We start from the raw sequence: 25,905 nt of genomic DNA, 5'->3' as shown, positions 1-25,905 counted from the left end.
CAGGCCAAATGCAGCCAGTCACGCACACAAGGACCTGTGCTGCTCTCCCACACGCACGCGCGCGCACTGACACACACAAACACATAAAGCGCACGCACACACAGCTACTACCATTTGTTACGGTTAATTTATACTTTGACACATGTGCCTTTCCACAAGTGTTGCTCAACAAAAGTCAAGTACCGTCGCATGATAATTATCTGAGTCGGAGTCATAGTGCCTCTCTATGGTAATGGCTGAGTCATAGTGCTTCTATGTAATGGTACTGTCTGAGTCATAGTGCTTCTGTGTGTCCCTCGGCCCTCCCTCCCATTAGCTAATCTTCACTGAAGAGAGGTGTCTCTCTGATTGCTCCATAAAAGCAACGTTGAGTCTGTGTTGATCAATCCCAATGTCATGGACGCTATATATACGATAACCCCTGCACACTCCTTCACGGTGATCAACATCACAATATTAAGTCTCAAGTAAGATACTCAGAGGATCAGTGCCCTGCATGTATCTGTCAAACTAAAACACTTCACTAGAGCGAGAGAGACGCCCACGGGCACAACACCAGAGGGAGCTCCACTGATCTCGTACGCCGCAAATTCAGCACAAACAAGGGGACGAACAAGGCATTCTAGCATTCTGTCACGAAAATGTGCAACGCCTTACCTACCACCAGACTTCAACGCCTTACCTACCACCAGACTTCAACGCCTTACCTACCACCAGACTTCAACGCCTTACCTACCACCAGACTTCAAACGTTGCGTCTCGGTCTCCCTATTCTAATTCAAAACCACCCTAAAAGGTGCTCGGTGGTGCAGTCTCCTCACAGCCTTGATGCCTGATGGAGGGGAAAGGGACTGGTTGGAATAACGTGTTCCTTCCACGCACTACGTCCAACGGGGGAAACTCCCCCCTGTCAGGTGAAAATGTTGTGGTTTGGACTCCTCATGCATGGAGGGAAGCATGAGGTCAGTCCGTTACTCTCCTCAGGTTGGCAGAGGGAGTGAAGCGGCCCATGATTACACTACAAAATTGACACTGGGTGAAAAAATGGGTTTACAAGTAAAAAACGTGGGATAATATATAAATAAATAAATAAACACCCTAAAAGAGCACCTGTCCAAAAATTGCTACAGGACCCCCTAGATACGCCCTCCCGCTTGCACCTATTGTATTATGTCTTCTGTCCTGATGATGAATTGAATTCATACACTAGGACCACAATGGCCACATCCAACAAGTCATGAATTTTGCTCGCCTGATTGTACTTGCTGTGCTGTTTGCAATTTGTTAATAAAGTATTCAATCAACCAAACAGATTATTAATTTGATCATTCAGCAGGAATCTGCCTCGGTGCACAAAGTAAACTGTTTTTAATCTAACAGAGTTCAATCTAACTAAGTGTACATTTGTACACTTTCAGAGTTAGGCCTATTTGCACAGTCACAGAGTTCTGCTGTGGCGCCGACGCCACAGGACCTCCTATTCAGCATATCCTATACGTATCTGTCAGGTGGAAACCGCATACGAACAAATACAAAAACAGCAAAAACAAACAGCAGATCCACAATCTTGAGCCTGTAGAACTGCTGCTTTTGGTGCGTTTGCGTGACGCTGTAGTGTGATCAAGTAGGGCGTTTCAATTCACTTTCAATTATGGAGATAAGAGGTTTCTTCCCGACAGCAACGAAATGCAGTCAGAGTTCTGCGGTGCTGCTCGTGCCATTCAGTACAATGTAATACATGCAGAAGATACACTAAAGCACTACTAGCCGTGCACATTCAGCATCTGATGGCAGTGCTGCAGACTGCAGTGAGCGTGTTCATTGTATCTGTAACATTCTGTACAGAGCCGCTGAGCCTTGGCAGAACATATAGCTTGTTAGCATTGTGCTGCACGCTCGCACGCACAAGTATACCTGCATTTCACCTTAGCAATACTTGCTGTATTGCGTACTGTATGACAATGGGGGGAGGGCTTGCCTTAGGGGATGGGTTATGGTTATGATGTGACTAAAGTGGTGTATACCGTCTTTTGACTCAAAGGCTTTCAGGTTTCAGGAAGAAACCAAAAATACACATGCAGGGAAGACATATTTGAATATTAATAACCACACCTGGGGGTCTATTAGAGTAATATTAACTCCATAGACACATAAATCACACCCGTGTGAAGTGAGGGGCGCTAATATATTAAAGTCTAACTCATGTTGGTTAGGTGATGTAATGGTGATATTACAATATGATGTAATGACTGAGGCACATTATGATGTAAATATTCCCTTCATTGTAATTGGCGTTTACAAAACAAACATTAAACCTGTATATAGGAGGGGCTAGCGCCCCTTAAAAAACGGCCGTCCATCTTTAAATACGAACCAAAAGAGTCAGTACACCCACAGTATATAGATTATAGAAGGACTCAGATAATAATGTACAAAGAAGAATAGGACAGGTCTGTTCAAGCAAGGCTTTCCTAGCTACGGTTTGAGATGTCAACAAAGGCTTGATTTGTACCTTAACATATTTTATTGCATTCTGCTTTGTTAAACTATCCTGGTCCGGTCCATTGAAATCATGGTGTCAGCTGTAAAAGACTAAGACTACTTCTGCAATCAGGTTCTTTCACGGTAATTTAATTCGAGCTTCCGTCTGATTATTTACCCTGCCAATGGAAATTGCTTTACAAAGAATAAGCTGAGGTGACGAAAAAACAACCGGGGTCAAATCATTGTGTGAGAGAGAGAAAAAAAAAGAGAGAGAGAGAGAGAGAGAGAGAGAGAGAGAGAGAGAGATCGTATATTTTACATCAAACAAGGAGCCTATTGTAGGTGAAATATATTTTCTGCAGTGTGGGTGATGTGATATCTTTACTATAGTATATCTGCAGACCGACCCTTATAGACCTCAGTGCGTTGAACCATACATCATCCTGCTTGGAGATAATGCAGAGTTAGGCCACTTGCTGCCAAGATGGCAGTTGGCAGCAGCTGATGCTGATAACAAAGTGGGCTATCAAAAAAGAACCAAAAAATCGAATGACAAATTATTGCTGCTCATAATATCCGGCTAAAACACTGGTGCCCATTTCAGGAGTAGCCTATAAATGATCTTTCAAATATCAAGTTATGCATCTCATATTCATCCACCCTCCATATCATATTATCTTATACTGTATGTCCGGCACTATCGCAGGAGTGCTGATTGTCGTATATACCTCAAACCTCGACACGAGCAGAGACAGGGGACGATATGAAAATGTCATGTCATGATAACTGTGGCCAAAATAATTGCGATTATCGATATTATCGCGATAATGAGAATATGCTTAAAACATAAATGCCACCCCAGCATCCATATTCAGGGGGGGGGGACATTCGATTTGGTGTAAAGACAAAAAAGCAGTCAAAGTACAGTCTCTGATCGTCTGAGGTTAACGCGAGAATAATTCTTCAGAGAGATTGACTGATGGACATGAAGTGGATCCACCCCCCTGTGTTGTTGTTAATGCTGTCGACCGGAGCCGAGTCAATCTGCTGTATCACAAGAAAACAGAGAGAGAGAGAGAGAGAGAGAGAGAGAGAGAGGCAGGCACACACACACACACACACAAATCTGTAGCGATGGAGAGACAGAGGCGGTGCACAGATCACGGGAGAGATTAAAGCCTGATTTATACTTCATCCTGTGACGCTGTCCCCAATCCACAGACAGCGACACCGTCATAGGCCTACGATGGAGCATTAGGAAATAGTTGCTGTCGGGCAGAAACCTCTCAGATTGACATTACAAATTAACAGATTAACAACATCATATAATGTCAGACCAGAGTGTCCAAAAACAGCAGATCTGCAAGCTCAAAAGGCGGCGCCTATATTAGCGACACACTCTGAGCTCGTCGATCTGCTATACTTTTGAGGTTATGAGGTTTCCACCAGACAGAGACCATGTAATCCTATATACATGAAACATAGTGGTTTACATTATGATTGTGCCTGACCTGTAAAGACGTTTACAAAAAGCAAGCTCCGCATACTCCGTTAAATTATACGAAAATAATAATTTTTTACAACTTAAGCATGACTCAATGTAACATTATCACTACTGAGGCAGAGAAATGTCTACAACTCAGGGTGCTCCAAAGAGTTTTGACACGGCAGCAGCAGCAGCAGCGCCCTGGACTGGACACAGAGTACAGACAGGCAGGGGCGGGTCTTCATACGCAGCCCTATCGCAAATCTACTAGCTGTCTCACTGAAGAGCCCCCCCCCCCACACACACACACACACACACGATATACCACTTTAAAAGTCGCTGAACTTGCCTGCACGAGGCAACTAACTAATGTAAATGGCTTCTATGACACATTAAACACTGCAGTGCTGTGCAGCTGCAGTAACCAGAAGTACATTTAGTACTTAAAAGTGTTTTAATTTTGTACACTCTCAAGAGTTATGGTGGTCCCTGGAATAAAATAAAAAAAGCACCGTTTTAATTACCTCTGTCTTTGAGTCTAATCCCATGAGATTCTTTTCTCGGTCTTGTATATTCAGGCCTCTGTCACTCTCACCCTGCTGATTCAACTGTGCAGGAATTCTATTCTCATAGACCTTGAGCCGGTACGCATTGCAGCTACTGCTGTACTGTATTTACACACACACTCACGCATGCACGCAAGCACTTGACTTAGTATCAGCTTTAAGACTATTCCATTTCTCTCTCTCGCCCTCTCTCTCGCTGTCTCTGTCTCTCTCTTTCTATCTTTCTCTCTTTTTTTCTCTCTCTCTCCCCCTCCAGTCGTGCCACCCCTCCCCTCAGCTACTGTAACTCCTCTCCTCTCCTCTCCTCTCCTCTCCTCTCCTCTCCTCTCCTCTCCTCTCCTCTCCTCTCCTCTCCTCTCCTCATTCAGTGCCCAGCATCATTCCCCTTAAGGGTTTGGCAGTGTGAATATCAGATGGGGACAGATTGTATTAGATAACACAGACCTACATAGAGAGAGAGAGACACCAACACCCCCCCCACACACACACACACACACACACACACACACACACACACACACACACACACACACACACACACACACACACACACACACACACACACACACACACACACACACACACACACACACACACACACACACACACACACACACTGCAAGGCGACTAGGGCCTGACTATAAGCAGGGATGATGAAGCATTGAATGTTTAAATGGTTTACTGTCTGAAAATACACTGACATACGCTGTAGAAAAGGTGTATGAATCTATCTACGAAATCTATGGAAAAGTTTAATCTGCGATACTTTTTTATACAGTATATACTATAGAGGCCTAAGACCTGAATAGTTACAAATAGCAGGATATATTGTCAGTATCAGCCTGGCCTGCTCTGACCCCAAAAAACCCTAAAACACTCTACACACTAAAATCCCCTCAATATGGAAGATTAATGTTAATCTCTCTCTCCTGTGTGGAAGAGGCCATTTGGTCCATATGAATATGGACACGGAACACACACGCACACAGTCGCGCACACACACACACACACACACACACACACACACACACACACACACACACACACACACACACACACACACACAGGTACAGTCGCCCCTTTTCCATCTCGCCCCACTACTCTATACCTAGCTGTAAATAACAAACATAAATTCATGTTTGTGATTATATAAAAGGTATTATATTAATTTATAATTGTTAAGTTCACTCTGTGGGCATAATAGCATCATGATGCCATTACAAAACATTTAACTGCTAGAACGTCCTAAATTAACTTAATTAAGCACTCTGTGTCATGTATAGAGATCGACTACTATACAATCAAATAAATCTGTATACAAGATCATTTCAGATTTCAGGGAGGAAGGAAAAACTACATTAACTGTTAACTACATTAACACTTTTCTCAGGGACGAGTTGGTAAAGGGGCGAGTCGACTGGTATTCACACACACTACAAGTAGCCAGTAAGCTATATCATACGGTACATATCATAAAGCATAGACCTAGTTGCGGATATGGATTACGCGGTCGACACACGCTGACATTTTGCACCTTAAACCTCAAACACACACAATTCTTCTTCTTGCCTTTTTTTTGAGTGGTGCAACCACTCCTACAACCAGCTTGCAATGTCCTTGTACCTGTTTGTGTGTGTGTGTGTGTGTGTGTGTGTGTGTGTGTGTGTGTGTGTGTGTGTGTGTGTGTGTGTGTGTGTGTGTCTGTGAGAGCACGAGTATAATGACTTATTAGTACCAGTAGGGGGCGCCAGAAACAGAGAGAGGGATAGTGCTGCTAATGAGAGAGATAGAGAGAGAGAGAGAGGTGGGGGGGGGGGGGGATTGCACCACTCAGTTCACACGGGTGTGATTTTTTTTTCTGTAGAGATACCAAAACGATTGAACTCACAGAAAAACGTCTAACTTCTGTAAAACTGTGACGTGACGCAGGTTTATTTTTACGTGAAAATAGCAGATGTGCAAAACGCGGTCTCGCGACGTCATGAGTCTATCAGAGAAGCTGGGGGTTTGAAACGGTTTCTATGGAAACAGATGGGGTGGGGTGGGGAGGGGGGGGGTTATAAAACTTTCCCCTTCCCTTCCTTTCATCTTTAACAACCGTCTAGTCGCTGAACTCAGTGTCAAAGTGCAACGGGTCTGGAGCTGTCTGTCTCTCTGCACACAGGCTTTCTGTCACGTCAAGGACCCCCTAGTTGGTGTATATTTGGCCACGGACAGACGCCCCTATCAATATGGATGACAGACAGGAGCAGAGAGTTAATAAATTACACGTGCATGCGTGCGTGCGAGAGAGAGAGAGAGAGAGATTGAGAAAGAGAGAGCGTGCGTTAGAGAGAGAGAGATTGAGACAGAGAGAGCGTGCATGCATATGAGAGAGAGAGAGAGAGAGAGAGAGAGAGAGAGAGAGAGAGAGAGATTGAGAGAGAGAGAGAGAGAGAGAGAGAGTGGGGTTACAAAGGGTCTACGATTTTCCTCTGGAATGTGGAGCCGGGGCAATAACACATTCCCTATGTGGAACACAGTGAGCCATACAGGATGCAATGCATGTAAACAGTAACACACACACACATGCGCACGAACGCGCACACACACACACACACGCGCATATTCTACAAGCAGCAGCCATCTGCTGTGTGGTTGACTGACTGAGTCACACAGTAACTGTTGTTGTACTGATGCGCTGCTCTGCATGATATCCTCTCTTTCCTCCTCTACAATATACCACCTCCTACATCCATTCTACACTATAGAGCACCGAAGTCCTGACGTAACTCGCTCATCCCTTCGATTCCCCTGGTTCGCGGAAGTAATTTCTCTATGGAGAATAGCATGGGATCATCTTAAAATCGTTTCGCGATTAGCTCGGCCTACATAGCTCGGCCTATAACCTTACAATGCTTTGCAGATCATCTACTGTATTTTCAGTAGTTTCAGTAGTTATTTTCTAGACAGGTGATGAAGAGAAAATAGTGGTAAGGTTAGACACATGCTGTAAAAACACCCAGAGAGGGAAAAACAAAAGACAAGGCAGAGAGGTACAGGTTGATGAGATAAAAGGGAGAAAAAGCATGTCCTCTCTAATTCAATCCATGTTGTTCTGATTCCGGCCTCTCTCTGTGTCTGCTCGTCAGCCCTCCACTCCATCAGTGACATGCAGTAACACAGCACAGAACCGCTCCTCAGATAGTCTCCACTTAGCGCTGGTCCACACGACTCCACAGCATTTAGGAGTTCTCCTTAGCGATATGTGACTGAGTGTATTATCCTCATTTGAACAAAGTGCACAATGTCTATACAGTAAGTTCGCTAATCACTACTCATAGAAACATGGGTTTAGGGCAGTGATCTTCAACCAGTGGTCCTTGAGGGGGTTACAGGTGGTCCCCCAGCTAAATTATGGAGAGTTGCTAACCAAATGGGCCCTTATCTTTAACTCTTGAGAGCGTAAAATGATAAAATAATACAATTATTATCTACACAATTCAACGTTTGCCTGTTATCTCTCCTAATAGTACCAACATCAATACAGAATGGAATTGTGGACAAAATATTGCCCAACGACAACAGAATATTTGTTAGTTTTGGGTCTGAGAGGCTAAATGTCATCAAATGGTGGTCTGTGGCTCAAATACCCAATAAATAATGGGCCTTGATATGAAAACGGTTGAAAGCCACTGGTTTAGGGTGTTGAAAGCCCACTCTCCACGTCTTTTACACCTTTAGTGTAAAATCATTTCACTCCAGTGCGCCACAGCGATCTGGTCAGTGGCATTTCTCTATTGACACATGCAGTCACATAGCATTAACTCCTAATGTTACGCTATCGATCAACTCACTTGAATGCCAGAGAGAAGACTTGAAAATCATTGTTGAATCATGAAAACAAACTCCCCTTGGAACCTATTCAGCTATTTTATGATTACTTAGAACTATCAAAAGAAAAGTAAAAACAATACAAATTAAAGGACCACTTCACCACTTTTCAACCTATCTTAATAATGATAATGTGTGTTAATAATCATGAAAAAAATGGCGATTTTTTTTTTACATCATCGATGGGGAATACAAGCTAATAGAAACTGCAGGCTTTCTAGTCCTGAAAAGTTGCAATGCAAAAATGGAAGCCATCGTACAAAACATTTTTGTAAAAAAAATCTTGTTTAAAAAAGAATCTGCCTAATGATGATGTCACTGGAAGACGGTTTCTAAACTGCCCACAGAGACACAGACTGTGTAGAAAAGAATTGTGCAATTTTTTCATGATTATTAGTGAGGACCTATTATATGAAGATAGGTTGAAAAGTGGTGAAGTGGTCCTTTAAGTGTGGTATCATTAGCTTTTTAAGATCGTTGCCAATGGGCAGAAACCTCCAACTTTTTCGTAAATTAATGTGCTACTACAAAAGCATCAAAAGTAGAAAGTCGCAGATCCACAAGCTTGCGGATCTGCTACTTTTGCTGTTTTTGCATTTGAATCCGGAAAAGTTAACAGCTCTGGGCATACGTGGTTTCCAGCCGACAGAAACGTCAATTAAGTACAGGATTTAAGCACTCAACTTGATCAAATGGATGAACAGATTGATTGGTCAGTCATTGGCCTTTGAAGACCGTATAAGCCAGCCTTATTACGCTTCACTGATGGGGTGGATGTCTCAATGCTTTGAACACTGAATGTACAGTATTGGTCAGTCTGTCTGGCTGGCTGAATGGCTCACTGTCAGATACCCTGGGTGACCTGGTCCTGATGATCCATGGAGGCTGATGTGATGGGCTGGCGGGGATGGGGAACCCTGGATGCCCTGAACTGAACTGAGCTGACTGCATGGCTATACTCATCTTCCTACAGAAACACAATGACAGGTCTGTTCCTCTGGGGACCAACCACTAACACCACCACGTCCCCTGGGGGCCGAGAGAGTGAGAGAGAGAGAGAGAGAGAGAGAGAGAGAGAGAGAGAGAGAGAGAGAGGTGGATAGAAAGAGAGAAAGGAGCCAGGCCGATATGCTGATATATTGGCTATTATTTGCCATTTTTTAATGCAGACATTCAGCCAATATGTCCAGATTTTCTTCTTTTTTTTTTTAAAGATATTTTCACTATTTTAAAATGTTTTTCAAGTATAAAAACTGCTTAAGAAGAGTAGGGATGACACATAAGGCAGTGGTTCTCAACCAGTGGTCCGGGGACCACCAGTGGTCCTTGTGGGGGTTCCAGGTGGTCTCCACTAAATGATGTAGAGGTGAGAACCAAATGGTCACGTTAACTCTTTAACTTAGTGTAAAATGAAACAAAATGAAATCGTTTCACGCTCTCAAGAGTTAAATTATTGTTAAGCATCTGCCTTACGTAATTCACAAGAAGTCTACACAATTAGATTTTCGTGTTGCAACTTTTCAGTAATAAGCCTGCAGTTTCTATTAGCTTGGATTCCCCATCGATGATGTCACTGGTGGTGGACAGCTTTATGAACTGCCTACAGCCCTATATGAGACACAGACTGAGTAGAGCTGTTAGATTTATTAGTGAGGACCACTTATATGAATATAGGTTGAAAAGTGGAGAAGTTGTCCTTTAACCGGCACGCAGAACCACTCTTATTTTTCATCAGCAATCAGTTGGTCTAGATAGAAAAATGGCATCGATTGGACCCAACACCCCCCAAAAACCAAGAAGAAACACAAAGCAAGGTAGACATGAGGACCAAGAAGAAACACAAAGCAAGGTAGACATGGGGACCGAGAAGAAACACAAAGCAAGGTAGACATGGGGACCAAGAAGAAAGCAAGGTAGACATGGGGACCAAGAAGAAAGCAAAGTAGACATGGGGACCAAGAAGAAACACAAAGCAAGGTAGACATGGGGACCAAGAAGAAAGCAAAGTAGACATGGGGACCAAGAAGAAACACAAAGCAAGGTAGACATGGGGACCAAGAAGAAAGCAAGGTAGACATGGGGACCAAGAAGAAAGCAAAGTAGACATGGGGACCAAGAAGAAACACAAAGCAAGGTAGACATGGGGACCAAGAAGAAAGCAAGGTAGACATGGGGACCAAGAAGAAAGCAAAGTAGACATGGGGACCAAGAAGAAACACAAAGCAAGGTAGACATGGGGACAGAGAAGAAAGCAAGGTAGACATGGGGACCAAGAAGAAACACAAAGCAAGGTAGACATGGGGACCAAGAAGAAACACAAAGCAAGGTAGACATGAGGACCAAGAAGAAAGCAAGGTAGACATGGGGACCAAGAAGAAAGCAAAGTAGACATGGGGACCAAGAAGAAACACAAAGCAAGGTAGACATGGGGACCAAGAAGAAAGCAAGGTAGACATGGGGACCAAGAAGAAAGCAAAGTAGACATGGGGACCAAGAAGAAACACAAAGCAAAGTAGACATGGGGACCAAGAAGAAACACAAAGCAAGGTAGACATGAGGACCAAGAAGAAACACAAAGCAAGGTAGACATGGGGACCGAGAAGAAACACAAAGCAAGGTAGACATGGGGACCAAGAAGAAAGCAAGGTAGACATGGGGACCGAGAAGAAACACAAAGCAAGGTAGACATGAGGACCAAGAAGAAAGCAAGTTAGACATGGGGACCGAGGAGAAAGCAAGGTAGACATGGGGACCAAGAAGAAAGCAAGGTAGACATGGGGACCGAGAAGAAACACAAAGCAAGGTAGACATGGGGACCAAGAAGAAACACAAAGCAAGGTAGACATGGGGACCAAGAAGAAAGCAAGGTAGACATGGGGACCGAGAAGAAACACAAAGCAAGGTAGACATGGGGACCGAGAAGAAACACAAAGCAAGGTAGACATGGGGACCGAGAAGAAACACAAAGCAAGGTAGACATGGGGACCAAGAAGAAACACAAAGCAAGGTAGACATGGGGACCAAGAAGAAACACAAAGCAAGGTAGACATGGGGACCGAGAAGAAACACAAAGCAAGGTAGACATGGGGACCGAGGAGAAAGCAAGGTAGACATGGGGACCGAGGAGAAAGCAAGGTAGACATGGGGACCAAGAAGAAAGCAAGGTAGACATGGGGACCGAGGAGAAAGCAAGGTAGACATGGGGACCGAGGAGAAAGCCAGGTAGACATGAGGACCAAGAAGAAAGCAAGGTAGACATGGGGACCGAGGAGAAAGCAAGGTAGACATGGGGACCGAGGAGAAAGCAAGGTAGACATGGGGACCGAGGAGAAAGCAAGGTAGACATGGGGACCGAGGAGAAAGCAAGGTAGACATGGGGACCGAGGAGAAACACAAAGCAAGGTAGACATGGGGACCGAGGAGAAACACAAAGCAAGGTAGACATGGGGACCGAGGAGAAACACAAAGCAAGGTAGACATGATGGGGACCGAGAGAAAAGCTTGGGAAAACGGGAGGAAGAAGGAAACAAAAGGTTAATGTGGAGGAAAAATAATTGAAAAATTAGGATGCAGAGCGAGGAATGGAGGAGCGGCCTCCAGTCAAAACAGCCAATCAAGCAGAACCTATTTGCGTGTTCTTGGTGAGCCAGCAAATTGACTCAATCAGTCAGGTCCTCTGTTTTAACCTGACCCCACAACAACCAATCGAAACACGCCCTCTTTTTTACGGGGCGCTATATGAGGGAGAGTGATAAAGAGGCAGGGGCTGAAATCCTGTAAGAGGGTACTTTTGGACAAAAAGAGCGATAATAGCAGATCTACAAGCTCACAACGCGTTGCGCTGCGACCCGTTGAGAGATTGTAGATCTGCTATTTTCACGGCGCAACCCAGCACTCTTTAGCAAGTGGAGATGCTGTGTACGACGTGGATTCCGAAGCAAAATGCTGCGTACAAGTTCAGGACAGGTAAATGGGCAGTGGCTGAAGCCCCATTTGATGTCTATGTGTGCACGACACGTCCCTGCCTTCTATATACAGCTTTTGTCCCCACACGTCTCAAGATTTGCCATTCACGGTAAGAGAATTCCGGTCAAATGTCAGCTACATTTTGTCGCTGCCCGTCTCAAGTTTTGCCATTGACGATAAATGGAGAAATGACGTCAGAATTTCAGCTATAAATATGACATAAATTACACAAGGGAGAATTTACGTCATATGTAAACGAGCAAATCGGATAACCAATCACATGCAGGCAACAGGCATTCTGATTGGCCAATGGCCAGTATGAGATGATGCATGATGATGTATGACGATAAGAGCGCCCCTCATTTCACACAGGTGTGATTTGTTTAATAAAACATTTCACCTCTCACGGCACTGCAAGATAAATATAGGGTTGGTACCATGCAGACTGTACCTGGAACCAGAAGGAACAGGATCCAACACCAGAGTCTCTAAATCTTAGGCTATAGCCTCGGTGTACAAGGTGAAAGTTCAACCTAACTAAGTGTAGGCCTATATATGCACAGTCACAGAGTTCTGCTGTGGTGCTGATGCCACAGGACCTCCTATTCAGCATATCCTATTCAGCAAAATAGACAGCAGATCTATAAGTTCTAAATGTGTCGCTTCGTGCTTGCAGATCTGCTACTTTTGGTGCTTTTGTGTGACGCTGTATACGTAGTATGATCAAGTAGGGCGTTAATTTACGGAATAAATAGATATATATAAAAGTTAGAATACAGAGATAAGAGGTTTCTGCCCCGACGTCGATGATGGTTTTTTTCTTGTCGCATCTAGCCGTGGCATCTCATTGTGCTGCTGCTGTCTCTCGCTGTCTGTGTGTGCTTGTGGAACAGGATACCTCTCCCTCCCCCATCCATCGCTCTATCCATCTATCCTTTCATCTCGCCCTCCTCTCTGTTCATCTCTCCTGCATCTCCCTCTCTCCTCTCTATCTCGCTCCGCCTTTTTATCGTGTTTGTGTCGGGCATTGCACCTCTCTCCCTTTCTCTTCCATCATCTCTCTCCATCCTAATTTATTTCACACGCCTCTGTGGTCACCTGCTATAGACATCTGGTTAGCCTCCGTCTGCCTCGGACTGAGTCGGACACAACCATAAGCAGGAGAGGAGAGGAGAGGAGAGGAGAGGAGAGGAGAGGAGAGGAGAGGAGAGGAGAGGAGAGGAGAGGAGAGGAGAGGAGAGGAGAGGAGAGGAGAGGAGAGGAGAGGAGAGGAGAGGAGAGGAGAGGAGAGGAGAGGAGAGGAGAGGAAATATATCTCCATATTTGGGCAACGTTTGAGCCCAATCTGACCCAATCCTTTGATTAGCCCCCAGACGAAGACAGACCCTCTAGATGGCTTGACCCATAAGAGCCACGCCGTACAAAATACGAAAAGCTGGAGGCAAGAAGAGAGAGAGAGAGAGAGAGAGAGAGATAATAAAGTAAGATTCATGTGAGAAGATTTATGTGAGCTTGCATTATCTGCTATTTTTGAATAGCCAACGTATAAATGGATAAAGTTGTTAAAATGATTGTGTGATCCTGTATTACACATTTAGCCGGGGACCCCCCCACCCAAGGACCCCTGGGGGGGGGGGGTCCCCATGCAGAGCCACTGGAATAAAGAGAGCGTTAAGTGTGTGTGTACCACACACAGGGATGTTTTGTACGGAGCCAGATGCTCCTATAATTGGCGTCAACGCGACCTCCTCGCTATGGTAACCATGAGTCATGGCCGCCCGTAAATGGAGAGACTTGTTTAAAGGCGGCCTCGTTTGCACGGCCGCTGCATGACTTCACATGAGGTAACCCGCTAAAAAAAGCATCTACAGGGCTTGTAGATCCGCTATGTTTCCGGGCACGAGACACACAGGCCAAGTATAAATCAGGCATAAACGCCAAAAAGCAAGCTATACCGGAGAAGAACACACGTTGTTTTTTCGTTCTTTCTTTGGACAGACTTTGCAGCTTATATTTACAGGGGGATACTAGCTATGATATTTTCTGATCGTTAGAAGATATAATAATCATTACTGCTCCTCAATTATTGTTTTATATCGTCGCTGTCCGGCGGAAAACTTATGTCCAAAAACCGTAACTTTTCAGGAAATGGGAAAAAGGAACATAATGTTATACAGTCGATCCAATGTAGTTGTTAGTCTAAAGCTATTGTTAAGACATTTCAATACTTTTTTCCTTTCACTTCACTGCGAAAACAGGCAACTTTTGAGTCACAATGTAGTATGAGAATGCAGTAGCGTGTTAATTTACAGGGGGGGATAAAAACAAAAGGATAAATCACATTCCCTGCCAAGTATGAATTAATGAATTATTCAGCCACTGCCACTGCCACTGCCACTGTCTTTTCAGTGCAGGGCAGGCCCTTATTTTGAAGGCCAACTGGTCCCGGGCCGTGAACCGGAAGTAAACAACGGCTGTGTAAAGTACATACATTTAGTAAGAAACATACATTTAGTAAGAAACATACATTTAGTAAGAAACATACATTTAGTGAGAAACATACATTTAGTGAGAAACATACATTAGAAACATACATTTAGTAAGAAACATACATTTAGTAAGAAACATACATTTTGTATCATCAGTGCTTTAGCTATTTACACTGACAGTTAACTCTACAGTTCACTGGTATTCACTTAGTGCAAACGCATTCTAGGAATTGAAAGTACACACACAGTTACACACCTACACGCACACACAGTTACACACCTACACGCACACACACACACACACACACACACACACACACACACACACACACACACACACACACACACACACACACACACACACACACACACACACACACACACACACACACAAGACCGCAGACACATGGCAGGAGACCATGACCCCTTTCCCCCAAAGGGTGACTCACTCTTTTCTCAGCTGGAGGGATCACATGACCCTATATGCCGCGTAACCTGTCGCACGCACGCACGCACACTCTGTCTAGTTCAGACAAGCCTGTGAAGTACAGTATGCGACCTCCCTACGTCCATTCACAGCTCACACGTATCCCATGAACCTTTAAAACCCCCTAAACCTACCCCCCCCCCCCCCCACCTCTCTCTCTCCTTGACATAGCATGGTGAATGGGTCCCTCTGTGCTCTGCATGGTATAGGCTTAACTCTGTCTGTCTGTCTGTCTCGGTCAGTCAGTCTGTCTGTCAGTCAGGGAGGGACTAGTGGAGGAGAGATTTTCAGCATGCGACCAAGTGTCAAGTCAGTCAATACAACGCCATCAAGGCGCACCAAAATAATGTTTTGCCAGTTGTCAATTGTAGATTGAAGACTAAAAGACTAAAACTGAATCAGTTGCTGTCAAAATTAACACACACATGCCGCGCACGCACACGCACACACACACACACAAACACACACACACACACACACACACACACACCCCAAGCCTTTTTCAATTAGTCACACAAACAATTAAGACAACAAACGAAACAAAACTAGACAAGAAAATAACAAATACATTACACAACGTAGTGACATTTTTAATACAGGCCTTTTACTTGTGTTTCTATACACGGTGGCATCACTACATTTACTTTCACTTCAGTAAAATAGCACTTTTCCCACCACAGGTCTCTCTCCCTGAGTGGTTTCCGTTCCAGACCTCCCACCACGTCCACCAAACTCACAGCGCTGATTACAGAGACTCTCTCTTTTGAACCCTCTCTTTCTTCATGTCCAGCACTGACTGTGAAGGCTGACTGAAGGTCTGCTGATTGTTACAGCACACTTCCCTACAGTACGTACATTATGCAGACTTTGTTCCATTGCAACGTCCAGTGCAATATCATCTGCACCAGTGGTTCCCAAAGGTATATATAGGTTACAGGGTGTTTATGTTTTGGGAATAACTACATTTTTAGGGAACAGATTTCTCTCTAACACACGCACTCGCGCACACACACATGCACCCACGCACACGCACACACGCACTCACGCACAAACAGCAAGCTCACAATGCCAAGCAATGTGAGGCGTTGTGAGCTTGTAGATCTGCTGTTTTCACTCCCCCCCCCCCCCCCCCCCCCCCTCTTTAACCAATGTTTTTGAGTGGTGCAACCACTCCAAGGAACAGCAATGTCCGTCCGTCCGTCCGTCCCCACCTATGTGACTATGAGTACCAGTAGGGGCAAAAGTGGCGCTGTTGTGCCAGAAACAGAGAGAGAGTGTTGCGCTGTTGCCTGAGAGAGAGAGAGAGAGAGGGGGGGGGGGGTGGGGGGGGGGGAGCTAGGGGAAAGGGGAAAGGGGTGAGGGAGGGGACAGATGAGATAATCCATCAGTCCAGTGTAGCAAAGACAATGGCCTGGTGGTGCTCATTGGCTGAGAGCTATACAGGATGCATTAGTCCTAATAATGAGTGCAGTGGTTGCACTTCTTAGCTCTCTCTAGAAAATAAACGAGCCATTCCTGTGCAGTGGGACGTACCGCTGAGCAACCACATTATCGCTTTATCTCCAGGGAAACAGCTACATGCACACACACGCACACACACACACACACACACACACACACACACACAATGTACCGTCAAATGCATGGTCCCACATGAATATACTGTACAGCGTGTGTGAACACACATGCTGTAGTGCAAATATCGTCTCTGTCGGGTGAAAATCACAATCACAAAACTGATACTTTTCAGGATTCAAATTCAAAAGTAGCAAAGGTAGCACATGAGCTCGGATCTCTCTGCTACCTTTTTTTTTTTTTTTTTTTTTTTTTTAATTTTTTTTTTGCGGCTTACGCCTTTTTTATTGATTTTCGAAGGGACAGACAGTAGGCTGACAGGAAACGGGAGAGAGATGGGGGGATGACATGCAGTAAAGGCCGTGTCGGGTCCGGGAGTCGAACCCGCGGCACACTGCGACTGGATTACCAGTCCGGTGCCCAGACCGTTACGCTACGGCCTGGGCCTCTCTCTGCTACCTTTGATGCTTTTGCCTGACGCTTTAGTATGATCTGCCCGACCGCAAGGGTATATAAACAACATGCACGGTGTCGGTGGGGAACATTTGGCCATCCTCCCATCATTAGATGCTATGAACATATCGCACACTAGAGGAGCTGCACCGCTGAGGCTTACAGTTTACACTAATGAAGTACCAATAACATTCTCTCCTTCCCCGATACCGATCCCTCGATAGCGATTACCAATCCGATGTCTGTGTACAATTTAAATAAATCTCGTACAGGCCTAGTACAGCCCATTCATGACGACCTTTGCTGCATGTCTCTCCCTCTCTCTCTCCCTCTTTCCTGTCTATCTTCACTTGGATCAATAAAGGCAGAAAAGCCAAAGACAAGTATTTAAAAAAAGAAAGTGATCTTTTGCTTCTGGAGGTCCCCCATGGCACTAGTAAATATGTTTGAGATGGGGGTCTGCAGCAGCCAAGCACATATCAATATGTTTGAGATGGGGGTCTGCAGCAGCCAAGCACATATCAATGTGGGGGTCCTTGACTTGAAAAGGGTTTTAAGAGCCACTGCTCGCTCACACACACTTCTATGCCGGGTCTGTAAGGCCATTAGTGAGCACAAGTAATGGAAACATATGAGGGGGAAAGGAGCGTCTCACATTTAACTAGGCTGCAAGAAATCAGATAACTCAACTCAGCACACAAGCACTTATAGACATCAGACAGCGATGATGGAAGTATGCATGTGTCTGCGACTGGGAGACTGAGAGAGAGAGAGAGAGAGAGAGAGAGAGAGAGAGAGAGAGAGAGAGAGAGAGAGAGAGAGAGAGAGAGAAGATGACAAGGCCATAACCATCAGAAGAGTGCATGTTATGTGCTGCGGTGTTCTGCACACAGGCAGCGTGTTAGTGCCACAAACTAGAGACAACGAGACAGCAACAAATCGCCTTTCTGTCCCTGATGGCTAATTCCCATTTCAGTTTCCTCCGTTTTCACTCAGTCTTCTCTGCACTGTCTGTCTGTCTCTCTCTACTCCTCCACAAGCTGAATCTATCCCGCAGCCTCTCCTAGTACAACATGTCATTCTCTCTCGCTCTCTCTCTCTCTCTCTCTCTCTCTCTCTAACCCCTCCCTCCTCCCGCCCTCTCTCTGTCTCTCCCCGCCTCGACGACTCTGCCGCCAGTCACCAAATCACTTCCTCCTTGTCGTTGCTCTTTGAACATTCATCTCTCTCTCTCTCTCTCTCTCTCTCTCTCTCTCTCTCTCCCCCCATTTGTGTTTTCTTCACTCTCATAACTCTTTGTTCATTTGTTAACCCACTTTCACCCTGGCCTGGCCTCCCTAGCTTGGGCAGCATATATCATTATATAGAGTATAGAGAGTATGCGCATGCATAAAGTGAATGGCAAATCGAGTGGCAAACTGAGTTTAATGTTGTTTAATGCAATCGGATAAGACTTTTCTGTTTGGATGCTTGGGCTGTCAAGGCCAGAGAGTCGTGTGATGATGACCGAGGGGGTAGAGAGGGTGGTGGAGTGACCGGATGTTCGATCCCGGGCTCCCCCAGAGTTAGTGTCAAAGTGTCCTTGAGCAAGACACTGAACCCCTAATTGCTCCCGATGTGCAGCTTGGTGCCTTGCACGGTTGTGTGTGTGAATGGGTGAATGTAATGCACAATCTATGTAAAGCACTTTGGATAAAAGCGCTATACAAATTTACCATTCGCTTTAACCTACAAGTTGACATGCGTTGTTCTGAGCTTGCATGGGCTAGTTTTGATATTTGCTGTATGGCGGAAACCCCATTATGTCCAAAGCTGTTCATTTTCAGGATTCAAATTCAAAAGCATCAAAAGTAGCAGATCTACAAGCTCAAAACGTGTCGCTTCGCGCCGTGTTTCGAGCTTGTGGATCTGCTGCTTTTGATGCTTTGTTGTGAAGCTGTAGGATGATCAAGTAGTAATTTAAGAAAAAAGACAAAATGTTAAATATGGAGATAGGAGGTTTCTGCCGGACAGTAACTACTATAACCTATATGGCAATTAACAGTTCATTACTTTGTGCCAGAAATATTGTATGGCCAGTAGAGCAGCCCAAGTCCATTTCTAATGCATCACATTGACGCACGCGCACGCGCACACGCACACGCACACACACGCACACACACACACACACACACACACACACACACACACACACACACACACACACACACACACACACACACAGACACACAGACACACACACACACACAAAGCTGCAGAGCAACTGTATGTGCATTTGCAACCAAATCTACTCCGTTCCGACAACCATTTATTTGAAAAGTCGATGTATCTAAAAAAGAAACAACAGGCTGGAAGATATGTATACACACTGATCATATAGCCTATACTGTAGGCGTATAGACAAGATATTTATATAGGGCCTACAGTACAAACATCTTTAGTTTGCTGTCGTTTTATTTCTATTGGAAATATTCTGCAGACTTCTGAAGTCTGAAGATCATGTCATAAACTGCACTGTCCTTGAGTCTCAGAAAGTCAAACACAGCTATAGAAGAAAAGTCACTCAGAAAACAGACCGTCTTACATCTTAAAATTACTTGCTGTACATTCAGCATCCGCCCGTGTGTGTGTGTGTGTGTGTGTGTGTGTGTGTGTGTGTGTGTGTGTGTGTGTGTGTGTGTGTGTGTGTGTGTGTGTGTGTGTGTGTGTGTGTGTGTGTGTGCGTGCGTAGCGGGGCAGGGGGTGGAAGTGGAGCCGGTTGTTTAGCAGGCCCACCCAGACCATCACAAAGGGGGGGCAACGCCCTCTGCCTCCGCCACTCAGCCCAGGGTGAGGCCTGATTGGCTGGCTGGATGACCTCTGATCCCGTGGTATTGTGGAACCCAGCTGGCCCTCCCTCTGTCTGTGCGTGACTGCGCGAGCGTGCGTGCGTGCGTGCGTGCGTGCGTGCGTGTGTGTGTGTGACAAAAGGCAGGCAAGACCTAATGATGCAATCAAAGCAGAGGGGAAATGGATAGAGGTAGAAAGAGAGGTAGACAGAGAGGTAGACAGACAGACAGACAGACAGACAGACAGACAGACAGACAGACAGACAGACAGACAGACAGACAGACAGACAGACAGACAGACAGACAGACAGACAGGTATGGCACAGTGACAGCAAGATAACAAAACAAAAAAATGAAGGTGCTGTAAATCCCGAGTTATACTTAGTTGTGCATTGTATAAAGCTTGTGAGATCGGCTATTTTGGCACGCCACTAATTATAAACCAGGCTTAACTGTGAAAGATCATCTCTAAAGCCGTGGACTGGATGCTATATAGCCTATACTCTTATACTGTGTGTATGTAACAAACAATACTTTGTGAGGACTAAGCATAAAGTGATGATCTATCTGGCCCCATGCTGCCATGCAGTCCTCCACTGGACGGTCCATATAGGAGGGTCCACACTCCACCCAAACATACCCAGGTTTGGACCACCTGCTTTGCACACACAGCTGCTGGGCTGTGGGCTCAGTCGCCGCCCTGAGCCCCTCTCTCTTAATGCTCTGCATGTGACGCGCACACACACACACACACACACACACACACACACACACACACACACACACACACACACACGCGTCGTGCCTCTTTCTTTCTCTGTGATCTCTATCACGCTATCTGTGTCTCTTTCTCTGTCTGCCATTCACACATCACGCGCACACACACACACACACACACACACACACACACACACACACACACACACACACACACGCACGCACACCGCATGGTTCAGGCCAGACCGGACCACCCGTAGTATAGAGAGAGTGACTGGCTGCAGGCTCTAAGGAATGCCATGTCATGGAGCAGATGGAGCCACACTAGACAATGGAGTGGCATCACTCATGGGCCTGTATGTATGCAGCGGTCTGGAGGCATGCTGGGGCCATGGCCGTGTTGTAAATGTCATACTGTAGCTCCATGTGATGATAGCTTATTAGCTTAGAGAGAGAGAGAGAGAGAGAGAGAGAGAGAGAGAGAGAGAGAGAGAGAGATGACTGGCTGGCAGCATCATCGACCTGTCTGCATGTGCACAACTTTGTGGCTATTAAAATGATCACTAAAAGAGTCAAGTGTAGCTATGCTATATAGGGGGTGAAATCATTGACCATGATGATGCAATGGGAAAGGAGGAGTGGTCCTGCATTCTGGTACACACAGGCAAATTATACTTATAGTAAGAGAGTAGAGATATAGACGCTGACGAAGACCTTTTGGTCCAAACGCGTAGGTCCTGTTATGTATTTGCCTTGCTCATCATCAAATGAACTATTTAATTTTTCACCAAAAGACGGAGTTGCCTTGGATTCTTTTCTTTTCAAGTCTGCAATTCACATTTTGACAAGCAGCACTACTTGGAGGAAGGATACCTTTTGTCTATATGGTTTTACCTGTATCACCAAAGAGCACCCATCTAAGAGCCACTAACAGATCCATTCCTCTATTTCTAAATTATACTTATAGTAATTCAGTGTTCATTAAACTCAAGAGCTCTATTTGCACATACCCGTGACTTGAACTATATACGACACACGAGTTCAGGCTATACTGTAGAAGTACAGTATGGGCCTATTATAGCTGCCACTGCCAGGCAGCCTTACATGAGGGACACCAGATTCTCTCTAACTGCATATTCAAACTCTGGGCGCGTTTTTCGGTATAAGGCAGCCTGCTGACATGTAGGCTACAGAAAACACTTTCCACCTGGATGTGATGGTCACCAAAGAATGGATATCATATATAAAACAAGCCAGCCCGCCGCCCGGTAAAAGCCCAATGATTTGCAAATCGTATCGCTGCATGTGCCAAACATCAATTATATCTTATGGGATATCGTGCCATCATCATCAGTCCATCACGGACGGACAGGAACCGTTATATGCAAGCACGCCTTGCCATAATAAGCCCTCGAGTCCAGGCTGTATATATGAATTCGTACAAGGCTATAAGACATTCCCAAACGCAATGAAAAAGCAAAGATTAACTAAATACAAGCTAAACAACGTTGGATTTGGATGACGACCGACCGACCGACCTAGCTCTGGTCCATAGCCCTAAATGCCCTGCAACGGCAGCAAAGGGCATTAGTGCTACTATGGACCAGAGCGACCGACCGAGGGACGGACATCCACACAGCCACTTCTATACGCCGTGATTCATTCATCGTTAACCGTTAGAATTATCTTCAAATAACGCCAGACACACACACACACACACACACACACACACACACACACACACACACACACACACAGCTGAGTCAACCCGCGATCATCATTCATCATCATAAAATAAATAAATCGGATTATGAAATCAAGTGAACTCACCAAAGAAGAGAGAAGGGCAGATGGATCGATTCCCCCGGTCCGCCCGCCGCCCTGTGCGTGTAATAATAATCCAATCCCGGCGTATACCAAATATGGGAGAATCTGTTAATTTCACAAATTCGTTTTCATTCACACTATATCGAAGCGACAGAGAGAGCGACTGTACGCCAAAAAAATAAATCAGGAGACTCAATCCCGCGCCCGCATTAAAACAGACCAACGCGGGGGAAATAACGGGAGATTGGGATCAGTTTTCTGTAGTAGCCAAATATTATATGCTGTGGTTGTTGACTGTGTGTGTGCGACGCGTGTGTCTGTGCGTGTAAACGCACACTTACTGTCGCACGGATTGGGCTCCACCCGCTAACCCATGCATCCTTCCCAGAGAGAGACCATTGGAACAGATGGTCCGACATGCAAATTCATTCTTCCCATTCCCATTGATGTTTTACAAAAAATAAAAAGAGACAGACACCGGAGATTGCGCTGTTTCGGGCGCTCTACTGCGCCACCGCGTGGCAGCGTCGGTCACTTCCGAGAGTGGACAAAAGATAATTGACTTTTTACGGGTCCTTGATTAAAGGGATAGTTCGCAATTTTTTTACTTAAGCTGTATGAAATACTTGCCATCAATAGTGGTTGCAACTGTATTGATTGATTGCCCGAGTCCCGTGGTGGGAGTTGTTCCGGTCATTTTGTGGGGGGCACAGGGGCCACGCATTGAAAGTAAATTAATCCACAAAACTCATTTGTATTGTTGACCTATTTAAATATTAGCGAAACTTTCATTCAACTTTGTCCCCTCTATCACATGGAACTATTTTTTGGGTGTATAGTGATATGGACACAAAAAACAGATCCGTGTGATAGAGGAGTAAAAAATGAACGAAAGTTGCAATATACTGGTAGAAACAATACAAATCTTTTGGCCGACTGCTTTCAGCGCTATTTGGCATGACTCTCTACTATACTGTAAAGTGACATAAGCATGTATGTATTAGGGGCATGGCAGAAGAAGAATTTTCACAAAACAGCCATTTTCATTGGCTCATGAAAACCTTTTTGTCTGTATAGGTCCAAAGTTCACATGTATTTATATCATTCAAAATGGCGGGTGATCTAAAGGTCAGAGGTCAAATGGTTCATGAGCTATGCGCATTCAAAGTTTGCATTTTCAATTGAGTGCTATAGCGCCACCCTTTGGCCAATGGTCATGGGTTTCGCATATAGTCACCGTCTGGCATGGCCCTCTACCATGTTGCCACGTTTAGCAAAAAACGACTGCACGGCTCAGCCAGAACAGCTATTTTTGGCGGAAGGAGGAGGAGAAATAAGGGAAAAAAACACAAAAACAATAAGTGACAACAAACACCTTCTGGACTTCTTGGTCCCTTAAAAAAGGAAAAAACATGTAGCCTACAGGAAAGGGGGGGGACTTTTTTCGGGTTTAAAAAACACACAGGCACCCTGGGAAGGATCAGGGATTCCACCGATATATATAGCTCTATGGATACCACCCCTATAAGGCCCAAAGCACACCAGCTGCAGCTCCTTGCAACTACTCGCAACTCCTTGCAGCAACTAAACAAACCACAGCAATGTGTTATGCAACTCCTTGCAACTAAACAAGCCACACCAATGCAACTCCTTGCAACTAAACAAACCACACCAATGCAACTCCTTGCAACTAAACAAGCCACACCAATGCAACTCCTTGCAACTAAACAAGCCACACCAATGCAACTCCTTGCAACTAAACAAACCACACCAATGCAACTCATTGCAACTAAACAAACCACACCAATGCAACTCCTTGCAACTAACTAAACAAGCCACACCAATGCAACTCCTTGCAACTAAACAAGCCACACCAATGCAACTCCTTGCAACTAAACAAGCCACACCAATGCAACTCCTTGCAACTAAACAAGCCACACCAATGCAACTCCTTGCAACTAAACAAGCCACACCAATGCAACTCCTTGCAACTAAACAAGCCACACCAATGCAACTCCTTGCAACTAAACAAGCCACACCAATGCAACTCCTTGCAACTAAACAAGCCACACCAATGCAACTCCTTGCAACTAAACAAGCCACACCAATACAACTCCTTGCAACTAAACAAGCCATACCAATGCAACTCCTTGCAACTGCCATTGGGAATAATGGTTGCAAGTAATTGCAAGACACTATGCCTATTTGCTCAGACATTATGCCGTAAAATTCTCCAATCATTGTCAATGGGAATTTAATGTTTGTTTAAGACGAAGTTTGTGGACGGTAACCAAAAGCTGGATGTAGGAGGGGCTAGCGGCCCTCAAAACAAATTGTGTGATCTTTTTGTTCACTGTTCAGACTGGCAGCCAGATCTAGCCTGAATCAGATCTGATTCTGTGCCACATCCAGATTGGAATCTGATTTGTTTAAATAAGTCTGAATGCAAATAAGTCACATACAATGTGACTTGACAAAACCTGATTCCATGTGACTTGTATGTGACCTGCATTTAGACTTATAAGGCTTATTATTACAAGACAGATTCCAATCCGAATGTGGCACAGATCTGATTCAGGCTATAGATTCAGGCCATATTTGGCTGCTGTAAATGTGGCGGGCCTTAGACTGCATGGGCGGCAGTGGTTCTAGGGGTAGAGTGGCCGGTAGAGCAGCCGGACAGGAATCAGGAGGTTCCCAGTTCGATCCCGAGCTCCCCCAGAGTTAGTGTCGAAGTGTCCTTGAGCAAGACTCTGAACCCCTAATTGCTCCTGGTGTGCAGGTTGGTGCCTTGCATGGCTTCCTCCGCCATCGGTGTGTGAAAGTAATGCACAATCCATGTAAAGCAGCTATATAAATGCACCATTTGCCATTTACCAGTCCAGTATACTGTATGTTTAGAACACTTTGGTCCCTATACGGCGCACCTTGGTCGGTTCGGTGCTTTGGAGCTGTGACGTCATCATGTCCGATGAATTTGGCCCTTTTAAAAGACACGTTACAGACATACAGCTGTCAGTCTTCAACGCATTTCCAACAAAGTGTATTATTATGCACTTTGTTTTTGATCCATATACAAATTGAGGTTCATTATATTAAGAGGAGAAAATAGAGGAGAACAGAACAGAACTGAACTGAACCGAACAGAAGAACC

General features: G+C 45.0%; 1 protein-coding gene across 1 annotated transcript in view; it reads right to left on the bottom strand.

The window, feature by feature from the left end:
- The window catches only part of numbl (NUMB like endocytic adaptor protein), a 108,013-nt gene extending 84,887 nt beyond the window's left edge, over positions 1-23,126 (bottom strand). The window contains exon 1 of the mRNA XM_083772407.1: positions 22,755-23,126. The gene's annotated coding sequence lies outside the window, so the exon portion shown is untranslated. The remainder of the gene's footprint in view (positions 1-22,754) is intronic.
- Between the last annotated feature and the right edge of the window lie 2,779 nt (positions 23,127-25,905).

Source organism: Protomyctophum parallelum (assembly GCF_964188405.1).
Source record: "Protomyctophum parallelum genome assembly, chromosome: 9".
NCBI classification, from domain to species: domain Eukaryota; kingdom Metazoa; phylum Chordata; class Actinopteri; order Myctophiformes; family Myctophidae; genus Protomyctophum; species Protomyctophum parallelum.
This window is presented reverse-complemented; position numbering and strand designations above follow the sequence as displayed.